The following is a 12,031-nucleotide window of genomic DNA, read 5'->3' as shown; positions in this document are numbered from 1 at the left end:
ATGCCCGACAAACGTTATTGTTGGGATTAACGTACACGCAATACAGAGAGCGTTTCCCTCACCACTAAACGAGCTGCTTTAGTAAGGTTCCGTGAAAATGCTTTTATTTTACTTTTACGCCCGAAGAAGATATCACGGGTTCATCAAGTTCATTGAAATTATCCATCCTCGATCACTTTTAGTCAGCTTTGACGAAACTCCTCTTAGCCAGCGCGTCTTTTCGAAGTGACATCTGACCTGAATACTGCGCGCTGAGTCGCTAAAACGGACTTATCGTGTTGTGTTCACCACCAAGGGTGCGACTGCTTGTCTGTTTCTGCTGTAAAACATGAACTCGCGATGCCTTGACAGCGGACAATACCTAAACTTGTTTAGGGTTCAGTCAGTCTTGTCAGGCATCTATTTCAGATGAGGAGATTAACGTTATAAAGACACACCGGCAGACAGTATGGTTGGTGAGTAAACGAAAACGTGTGCTTTGACCTGGGTGTTATATTAGACTGCAACCTGTCTTTTGAAAATCATATTTCATATGTTACAAGAACAGCCTTTTTTCCACCTTAGAAACATTGCTAAGCTACGTAATATGCTATCAGTTTCTGACGCAGAAAATTTAGTTCATGCGTTCATGACCTCGAGACTAGATTACTGTAATGCTTTATTAGCCGGTTGTTCTGCATCCTCAATAAACAAGCTACAGTTAGTCCAAAATGCCGCCGCTAGAGTTCTAACTAGATCAAGAAAATATGATCATATAAACACCGATTTTATCATCACTACATTGGTTACCTATAAAGTCCTGTATTAATTACAAGGTATTGCTACTGACTTATAAAGCCCTAAACGGCTTATTCTCCCAAGGTTTTTTTTTTTCTCCATTAGGTCACCTGATGGAGTTTTAGGTCACCGTCAGGTCACTTGATGGAGTTTTTCGGGTTCCTTGCCACTGTTGCCTTTGGCTTGCTCAGTTGGGGATATTTTGGGAATATTAATTTATTTTTATCAATCAATAAATTCCACTAGAAACAAACCTTGTTGTATTATTTTAATTTAATACTGTGAAGCTGCTTTGATACAATTTGTATTGTGAAAAGCGCTATACAAATATACTTGACTTGACTTGCTTTGGCGGAAGGATGTTACATGAGAATGTGGAGAGTGTCAAAATAAAGGTGTATATCGATATTTTACGTGTGGAATCGATGCATCGTATCGTTAGACGTTATATCGATGCATCGATCCATATCGATGTATCGTTACACCCCTAGTCATTCATTACACACATCAATAACCTTCAAACAAAAGTCAAAGCTAGACTAGCCTTTCTTTTCCGCAATAAAGCTTCCTTTACTCATGCTACCAAATGCACCCTCGTTAAGATGACAGTACTGCCGATATTATCTACAGAATGGCACCAAACACAGCCCTAAAAAAACTTGACACAATCTATCATTCAGCCATCCGTTTTGCCACTAATGCACCCTTTCACACTGACTACGTTTACATGTAGCCAATAACCCGTTCAAAAACCGGGATATTAGCAATAACCCGGTCGCGCACGGCCATGTAAACACCGGCAAAAACCCGAATATGCTCATATCCCGGTTTTTAAAAACCCGGATATGATCCCTGGGGTACCCCTTTTCTAACCCGAATATTTGGTCATGTAAACGCGTATCGGTAGCCTAGAAATCTAGACGCACCCTAGCGGCAGCTAAATGTATTTCGCAGCCAGGGGGGTCTAGCAACTCTCAATAGACCTTCTAGCTGCAAAAACCTAAATTGGGTCAGGCCAATCACGTCGTGTATAGAGTAGGCGGGGGTGGGCTTAACATATGACGACAGAGTTGCGACGGCTGCCACTTGAAAACAAAGAATGGCGGCTGCAGATGGAGAACAACGGTCTTTCGAATCGGCTTTGGCCGCGACTCTGGAGGACTTGGAGTTAAGTTTCTTTGAGAAAAGAGCAAAGAACAACACTTAAGTCATTCTTAAAAAAAGGAAGATGTGTTCGTCGTTTTGCCGGCCAGATATGGCAAAAGTTGAATCTATCAACTAATATAGACAACTTCCGCTGTTGGGAAAACGCTCTGGTTGGTTGAAGCGCTGTCCTATTGCGTGCAGAGGGAATTTGAAAGACAGCCGTTTATCCCGCCCCTCGGATTAAACCTCGTCTATGGTGAGTTTCCAGACCCAACATCTTGATGTAGGTCTGGCTTGCCAGGCTAGCGTATCGGCATATCCCCATCAAAAGGAACATTGATTTGTGTTCTGCGCATGTTCTATTCGCAAGGAATCTTGGTCTTTTGAGTAATGTTAGAGACGGCGCATACAAAAACCGCGTGCAGTATACCGGAAGTAAACGAGTAGAGGTAAACATGGCGAGACGCAGCACAGCACCACACTTTTGGAGCGAGGAGGAAAGCGCAAACAAACGCGATTGCTATCTGCCCCGAACTATTCATTATCCGCGTGCTGCTGCTGCTGTTGTTGTCTTTGGATACAGGAAGAAGAATCGGAAATGACGCATATTGCGTCTTAAGGTTGTCCGTACGTCCAGACGCTAACCGTGCGTCGCCGTGTACGCCGGGATATTGCCAATTGATTACAAATATCATGTATACAGGAGTAACTCTTTCTGCTCACGCATGTAAACGGGTTATTCCAAATGTTTCAGAAACCCAAATAGTGACCTTAACCCGACCATAACCCGGATATTGACAGCTTGTAAACGTAGTCACTCATCACTGTGACCTGTATAAACTGGTGGGCTGGCCCTCCCTTTATACCCGGTGGCTCCATCTTTGGTTTCTCTTCATATACAAGACAATCCTGGGCAAGACACCTCTCTATTTGTCTCTCTTCTTCATGCCGTTCATAACACCTATCACACAAGATCAAGTAATTTGATTCAATTTAGTACCCCCCCCCCCCCTACTTCTACTACCTTTGGACGTAATGCCTTCCGCTTTGCAGCAGCACATGACTGGAACATACTGCAAAATACCCTGAAACTTACATCTCTGATCCCAACCTCCACCTTTAAGCAAAACCTCCAAAATTACATAGTTGACTCTTGTTCCTCATGAATCACATTTATACACACATATTTAAGCACTTTATTCTTTTTCTTTTTCTCTTTTCTTTGTTGTCTACCTTTTTTAATTCAATTGCTTGTTCTATGTGTCATGTGTTTGACTATGTACAGTTGTACAGTATGTTCCTATTTATTCCTGTAGCCTCTTGGCCAGGTCAGGTTTGTAAATGAGAAGTGGTTCTCAAACAGTTTACCTGGATAAATAAAGGTTAAAAAAATAAAAAAAATAAAAAAATATATATATCCATCCATCCATCCATCCATCCATCCATCCATCGTATCTAGCCATCCATCCATCGTATCCATCGTATCCATCCATCCATCCATCCATCCATCGTATCCATCCATCCATCGTATCTAGCTATCCATCCATCCATCCATCCATCGTATCCATCCATCCATCCATCCATCGTATCCATCCATCCATCGTATCCATCCATCCATCGTATCTAGCTATCCATCCGTCCATCCATCCATCGTATCCATCCATCCATCATATCTATCCATCCATCCATCCATCCATCCATCGTATCCATCCATCCATCGTATCCATCCATCCATCGTATCCATCCATCGTATCCATCCATCCATCGTATCCATCCATCGTATCCATCCATCCATCGTATCCATCGTATCCATCCATCGTATCCATCCATCCATCGTATCCATCCATCGTATCCATCCATCCATCGTATCCATCCATCGTATCCATCCATCCATCGTATCCATCCATCGTATCCATCCATCCATCGTATCCATCCATCCATCCATCCATCGTATCCATCCATCCATCGTATCCATCCATCCATCGTATCCATCCATCCATCGTATCCATCCATCGTATCCATCCATCCATCCATCCATCGTATCCATCCATCCATCGTATCCATCCATCCATCGTATCCATCCATCCATCGTATCCATCCATCCATCCATCCATCGTATCCATCCATCCATCGTATCTAGCTATCCATCCATCCATCCATCGTATCCATCCATCCATCGTATCTAGCTATCCATTCATCCATCCATCGTATCCATCCATCCATCGTATCTATCCATCCATCGTATCTAGCTATCCATCCATCCATCCATCCATCCATCCATCGTATCCATCCATCCATCGTATCTATCCATCCATCCATCCATCCATCCATCGTATCCATCCATCCATCCATCGTATCTATCCATCCATCCATCCATCGTATCCATCCATCCATCCATCGTATCCATCCATCCATCCATCCATCGTATTCATCCATCCATCGTATCCATCCATCCATCCATCCATCGTATCCATCCATCCATCGTATCCATCCATCCAATCCATCCATCCATCCATCCATCCATCCATCCATCGTATCCATCCATCCATCCATCCATCGTATCCATCCATCCATCGTATCCATCCATCCATCGTATCCATCCATCCATCCATCATATCCATCCATCCATCATATCCATCCATCCATCCATAGTATCTATCTATCCATCCATCCATCCATAGTATCTATCTATCTATCTATCTATCTATCTATCTATCTATCTATCTATCTATCTATCTATCCATCATCCATCCATCCATCCATAGTATCTATCCATCCATCCATCCATCCATAGTATCCATCCATCCATCCATCCATCCATCGTATCCATCCATCGTATCCATCCATCCATCGTATCCATCCATCCATCCATCCATCCATCGTATCCATCCATCCATCGTATCCATCCATCCATCGTATCCATCCATCGTATCCATCCATCCATCGTATCCATCCATCGTATCCATCCATCCATCGTATCCATCGTATCCATCCATCGTATCCATCCATCCATCGTATCCATCCATCGTATCCATCCATCCATCGTATCCATCCATCATATCCATCCATCCATCGTATCCATCCATCTTATCCATCCATCCATCGTATCCATCCATCCATCCATCCATCGTATCCATCCATCCATCGTATCCATCCATCCATCGTATCCATCCATCCATCGTATCCATCCATCGTATCCATCCATCCATCCATCCATCGTATCCATCCATCCATCGTATCCATCCATCCATCGTATCCATCCATCCATCGTATCCATCCATCCATCCATCCATCGTATCCATCCATCCATCGTATCTAGCTATCCATCCATCCATCCATCGTATCCATCCATCCATCGTATCTAGCTATCCATTCATCCATCCATCGTATCCATCCATCCATCGTATCTATCCATCCATCGTATCTAGCTATCCATCCATCCATCCATCCATCCATCCATCGTATCCATCCATCCATCGTATCTATCCATCCATCCATCCATCCATCCATCGTATCCATCCATCCATCGTATCTATCCATCCATCCATCGTATCCATCCATCCATCCATCGTATCCATCCATCCATCCATCCATCGTATTCATCCATCCATCGTATCCATCCATCCATCCATCCATCGTATCCATCCATCCATCGTATCCATCCATCCAATCCATCCATCCATCCATCCATCCATCCATCCATCCATCCATCGTATCCATCCATCCATCCATCCATCGTATCCATCCATCCATCGTATCCATCCATCCATCGTATCCATCCATCCATCCATCATATCCATCCATCCATCATATCCATCCATCCATCCATAGTATCTATCTATCCATCCATCCATCCATAGTATCTATCTATCTATCTATCTATCTATCTATCTATCTATCCATCATCCATCCATCCATCCATAGTATCTATCCATCCATCCATCCATCCATAGTATCTATCTATCCATCCATCCATCCATCCATCCATAGTATCTATCTATCTATCCATCCATCCATCCATCCATCATAGAGTGCTAATAATTCTGAAAAGCATTGATGATTAATACTTACGCTATTGTCCACATTTCTATAAGAGTAACTTTAGTGCATCACTATAACATTTTCGAAGTGGCAGGACAATAGTAGCACAATATATGAAAGTTTTAGACCACAATCATAAGTAATATGAATAAATGAATGTTATTGAAATGTGCTTGTTTTAAAGATGTGGGTCGTGTCTGTATAAATCCGACACAGTGTTTAATTACTCGCATTAATTGCCTCCTGATCGATTAGTGCCGCTGTCATCCTTGATAATAGAGGCGTTTACTCCAGACTTAATGGGATGTTTTGATTCTTATTATAATCCATAATCTTTCATCAAAATGTAAAAATGTGCAATATTCAGAAACTCTAAATGTTCACTAAATGTTTACCAAATAGCTATTTCAGGATTGGTTTAAGCTGCTGTTTTAGGACGGGAACGTGCTTTATGCTTTGACTTTCACATCAATTTCTGATGGAAAAAAAATAAAAATGTTTTCCCTAAGTTAATATTTAGTTCGACTCACATTACAAAAGTAAAATGGGCTTTAAATGCTGTTTCATGTTGACCTAAGTACAGCAGCAAACACAGGCTTTAGTTGTGCGGGTCAGAGAGAGGGAGGAAACGCTCATGAAAACTCATTTATAGTGTAGAAACCGTAACATTTTAAGTGGACTTCTGGGAAACGCGACATTCTGTACAGCATCACACTTTACAGAAACAAACAGCCTGTTTAGTTACACATGAGATGATGATCAGGGGCCACACACACACACACACACACACACACACACACACACACACACACACACACACACACACACACACACTTACACTCTCACACACACACACACACTTACACTCACACACACACACACACACACACACTTACACTCACACACACACACTTACACTCACACACTCGCACACACTCTCTCACACACACACACACACACACACACACACACACACACTTACACTCGCACACACTCTCTCTCTCTCACACACACACTTACTCACACTCACACACTCGCACACACTCTCTCTCGCACACACACACACTCACACACTCTCTCACACACACACACACACACACACACACACTTACTCACACACTCTCTCGCGCACTCTCTCGCACGCACACACTCGCTCTCTCGCACACACACACACACACACACTTGCACACACTCTCTCGCACACACACACACTTGCACACACTCTCTCGCACACACACACTCACACACACTCTCGCACTCTCACTCACACACACACACACACACTAGAGGATGGATACCCGACCCGAGCCCGACGGAACCCGTCGGTACCCGACGGGCCGGGCTGGGTTCGGACAGATATTTAGAAATTATGTTCGGGTTCGGGTCGGGCTCGGTCACATCAGCGCGATAAGGCATTGAACATTTTACATTTAAAACAGCTTATTATGTAGGTAACGTTAGCCAATGTGCCTGATGCTTTCACTTGATGCAAACGTTCATTTTTGTGATTAAAATGCATGTAAAATTTTACCATAACATCTGTCTTCCTGTGTGCGCAAATTTCAAATTTGTTTATGTAGCCGTGACAACCAAACACGTGCATGCGCGCCTATGTTAAGTGCGCTTGTTTCTCCGTGCGCGCTGATGCACTAATCCTGTTGACATTTCCGATGGCCTTCCTACAGTTGCTTAATAAAAGCGGGCTTTCCACACAAACAAACGTACATGTGTCATTAGTATGAGAAAAAAAATGGGATTTTAACTGTCGGTCTCGGGTCGGGCTCGGACATAAATATCTTTATGCCTGTCGGGCTCGGGTCGGGTTCGGTTACTGCTCTGTCGGACGCGGGCCGGGCTCGGACAGAAAAATTCGGCCCGATCCGCACTCTAACACACACACACTCTCTCGCACACTCACACACACTCTCTCGCACACTCACACACTCTCTCGCACACTCACACACTCTCTCGCACACACGCACACACACTCTCTCGCACACTCACACACTCTCGCACACACACACTCACACACTCTCTCACACACTCTCTCACACACTCACACACTCTCTCGCACACTCACACACTCTCTCGCACACTCACACACTCTCTCACACACACTCACGCACACACACACACTTACTTGCACTCTCAAACACACTTTCTCGCACACTCACACACTTTCTCACACACTCATACACTCTCTCGCACACTCACACACTCTCGCACACTCACACTCGCAAACTCACACACACTCTCTCGCACACACACACGCACACATACTCACACACTCTCTCGCAAACTCACACTCGCAAACTCACACACACTCTCTCGCACACACTCTCGCACACACACACTCACACACTCTCTCACACACTCACACACTCTCTCGCACACTCACACACTCTCTCGCACACTCGCACACACTCTCGCACACACACTCTCTCACACACTCACACACTCTCTCGCACACTCACACACTCTCTCACACACTCTCTCGCACACTCACACACTCTCTCACACACACTCACGCACACACACACACTTACTTGCACTCTCACACACACTTTCTCGCACACTCACACACTTTCTCGCACACTCATACACTCTCTCGCACACTCACACACTCGCACACTCACACACTCTCTCGCAAACTCACACTCGCAAACTCACACACACTCTCTCGCACACACACGCACACATACTCACACACTCTCTCGCAAACTCACACACACTCTCTCGCACACATACTCTCTCGCGCACACACACACACTCTCTCGCACACTCTCTCGCACACTCACACACTCTCTCGCACACTCACACACTCTCTCGCAAACTCACACACACTCTCTCGCACACACGCACACACTCTCTCGCACACTCACACACACTCTCTCACACACACACTCTCGCATACTCACACACACTCTCTCGCACACTCACACACACACACTTGCACACACTCTCTCGCACACACACACACTTGCACACACTCTCTCGCACACACACACACTCACACACACTCTCGCACTCTCACTCACACACACACACACACACACTCTCTCGCACACTCACATACACTCTCTCGCACACTCACACACTCTCGCACACACGCACACACACTCTCTCGCACACTCACACACTCTCTCACGCACTCACACACACACTCTCTCACGCACTCACACACTCTCTCGCACACTCACACACTCTCTCGCACACTCACACACTCTCTCGCACACTCACACACTCTCTCACACACACTTACTTGCACTCTCACACACACTTTCTCGCACACTCACACACTTTCTCGCACACTCATACACTCTCTCGCACACTCACACTCTCTCGCACACTCACACACTCTCGCACACTCACACACTCTCTCGCAAACTCACACTCGCAAACTCACACACACTCTCTCGCACACACACACGCACACATACTCACACACTCTCTCGCAAACTCACACTCGCAAACTCACACACACTCTCTCGCACACACTCTCGCACACACACACTCACACACTCTCTCACACACTCACACACTCTTTAGCACACTCACACACTCTCTCGCACACTCACACACTCTCTCGCACACTCACACACTCTCTCACACACACTCACGCACACACACACACTTACTTGCACTCTCACACACACTTTCTCGCACACTCACACACTTTCTCGCACACTCACACACTCTCTCGCACACTCACACACTCTCTCACACACACTCACGCACACACACACACACTTACTTGCACACACACACGCACGCACACATACTCACACACTCTCTCGCAAACTCACACACACTCTCTCGCACACACACTCTCTCGCGCACACACACACACGCACACACACTCTCTCGCAAACTCACACACACTCTCTCGCACACACGCACACACACTCTCTCGCACACTCACACACACTCTCTCGCACACACACTCTCGCATACTCACACACACTCTCTCGCACACTCACACACACTCTCTCGCACACTCACACTAGGGCTGGGCGATATATCGCATGACATTGTTAGGCGCATTTCATCAGTAAAGCCGGTTCCTTGAATAAGAGTAAAAAAATCCCAATCACCTGCTTTCAGATGGAGCGGCATTCACTACAAAGAGCCGTAGTTAACTGACAAGCTGAGCCATATCGCATTAATATCGCGGACGTATCGCCTGCGATAATTAATGCGATATGGCTCAGCTTGTCAGTTAACTACGGCTCTTTGTAGTGAATGCCGCTCCATCTGAAAGCAGGTGATGGCGATTTACTACTAATCAAGGAACCGCTTTACTGACGAGATGCGCCTAACAATGTCATGCGATATATCGCCCAGCCCTACCTCACACACACTCTCTCGCACACACACACACACTCTCTCGCACACTCACACACACTCTCTCGCACACACACACACACACACACACACAGCCCGTTGTCAGTGGGAGTGTCAGTGTGTTTCTGCATTAGCATATAGATTAGCGTGCGCGGCTCGGCTCTCGCTCCTGTAATGATGAAACCATCGGAGACCTTTTTGTGCTTCTTCTGGTCCAGACTCTCGCGAGCGGAGGAAAGTACAGAGAGACGGTTTACAGAGAAATGAGAAGTGAGAGCGAGTTCATCCCAGACGGTGTTTACACACACACACACACACACACACACACACACACACACACACAAACAGAACTTTCTCACACAAGCTGTTTCCCGGCTGATCTCGACTCAGGTGTCTGTCCGGGTGATGGAGGGAAAACACCGTCGCTGCAGCGAGGCCACACACACACACACACCAATGCGATGTGACCGGTCCCCATGGCAACACACATCAAGGCTGCACATGGTCATATCCATAATGACCAGAGACACACACACACACACACACGTACTCACAAACACTCACACACCCTTAAACTTACACTCGCACTCACAAACACTCACACAGTCACACACACTCTCTCTCTCACAAACACACACACACTCTCACACACTTGCACTCACACAATCACACGCACACTCTCTCTCTCTCTCACTCACACACACACACACACACACACTTGTCTGTGGTTTACAGGGACTTTCCATAGACGTAATGGTTTTTATACTGTACAAACTGTATATTCTCTCTCCTTACCCTAACCTGACCCCTAAACCTACCCAACACACACACACACACACACACACACACTAAACCGACCCATAAACCTGTCCATCACACAAAACTATATGCATTTTTATATTTTCAAAAAAACTCTGTGTGATGTGTGTGTGTGTTTGTGAGTGTGTGTGTGTGTGTGAGTCTGTTAGCTCTGAGTCAATGCTGCTCTGCTTCCAGCAGCCCTGTACTCAGCAACAGTCACAACACGCGCTCTCAGCTCTCTCTCTGTGTGTGTGTGTGTGTGTGTGTGTGTGTGTGTTAGGTCAGGGCTCTACACATCAAAGTGTTGTCTGTAGAGTTGTTTCCCAGTGTTGGACAGCGGTGACTTCAGTGTCAGCAGTGTTTTACCGTCACACACCGTCAGATGTTTCGCTTATTTGTGGTTTTTGCCCTTTTCAACTCCCACCGCTTCACCTTTTCCACTCCATTTCTCTCTCGCTCTCGCTCTCTCTCTCTCCCTCTCTCTCTCCCTCTCTCTCCCTCTCTCTCCCTCTCTCTCTCTCTCTCTCTCTCTCTCTCTCTCTCTCTCTCTCTCTCTCGCTCTCTCTCTCTCTCTCTCTCTCTCGCTCTCTCTCTCTCTCTCTCTCTCTCCTTCACATCTGACTCCTAGTATTGATTTATTTTAGAGTTTCTGCAAACCTCTGTCTGTATGGAAGACGCCATATATCTTCGTATGTTTGTGATGCATGTAAAAGTGTGACGATCCAATAGGAGAAGAAACTGCACACAAATGTGTTTGTTTGTTACATGCATCATAAACGCATTTATTTCAAAGTCATTTTCTATTTTTGAATACGTGATTAGATAGAACTGTTATACATAGAAAGTTGACAGTAATGAAAAGTTATTAGCGTATGCCGTGTAGGGGTGGAACGGCACACAGAAGTCACGGTTCGGTTCATAC

The 12,031-nt window shown here is 45.6% G+C and overlaps 1 protein-coding gene across 2 annotated transcripts in view; it reads left to right on the top strand.

Annotated features, from left to right (window-relative positions):
- The window catches only part of pigg (phosphatidylinositol glycan anchor biosynthesis class G (EMM blood group)), a 172,333-nt gene that overhangs the window by 109,105 nt on the left and 51,197 nt on the right, over window positions 1-12,031 (top strand). The window lies entirely within an intron of this gene.

The sequence above is a fragment of the Squalius cephalus genome, assembly GCF_949319135.1.
Source record: "Squalius cephalus genome assembly, chromosome: 14".
Classification (NCBI taxonomy): domain Eukaryota; kingdom Metazoa; phylum Chordata; class Actinopteri; order Cypriniformes; family Leuciscidae; genus Squalius; species Squalius cephalus.
Note: the sequence above shows the minus strand (reverse complement) of the source record. Positions and strands in the feature narration are given on the sequence as shown.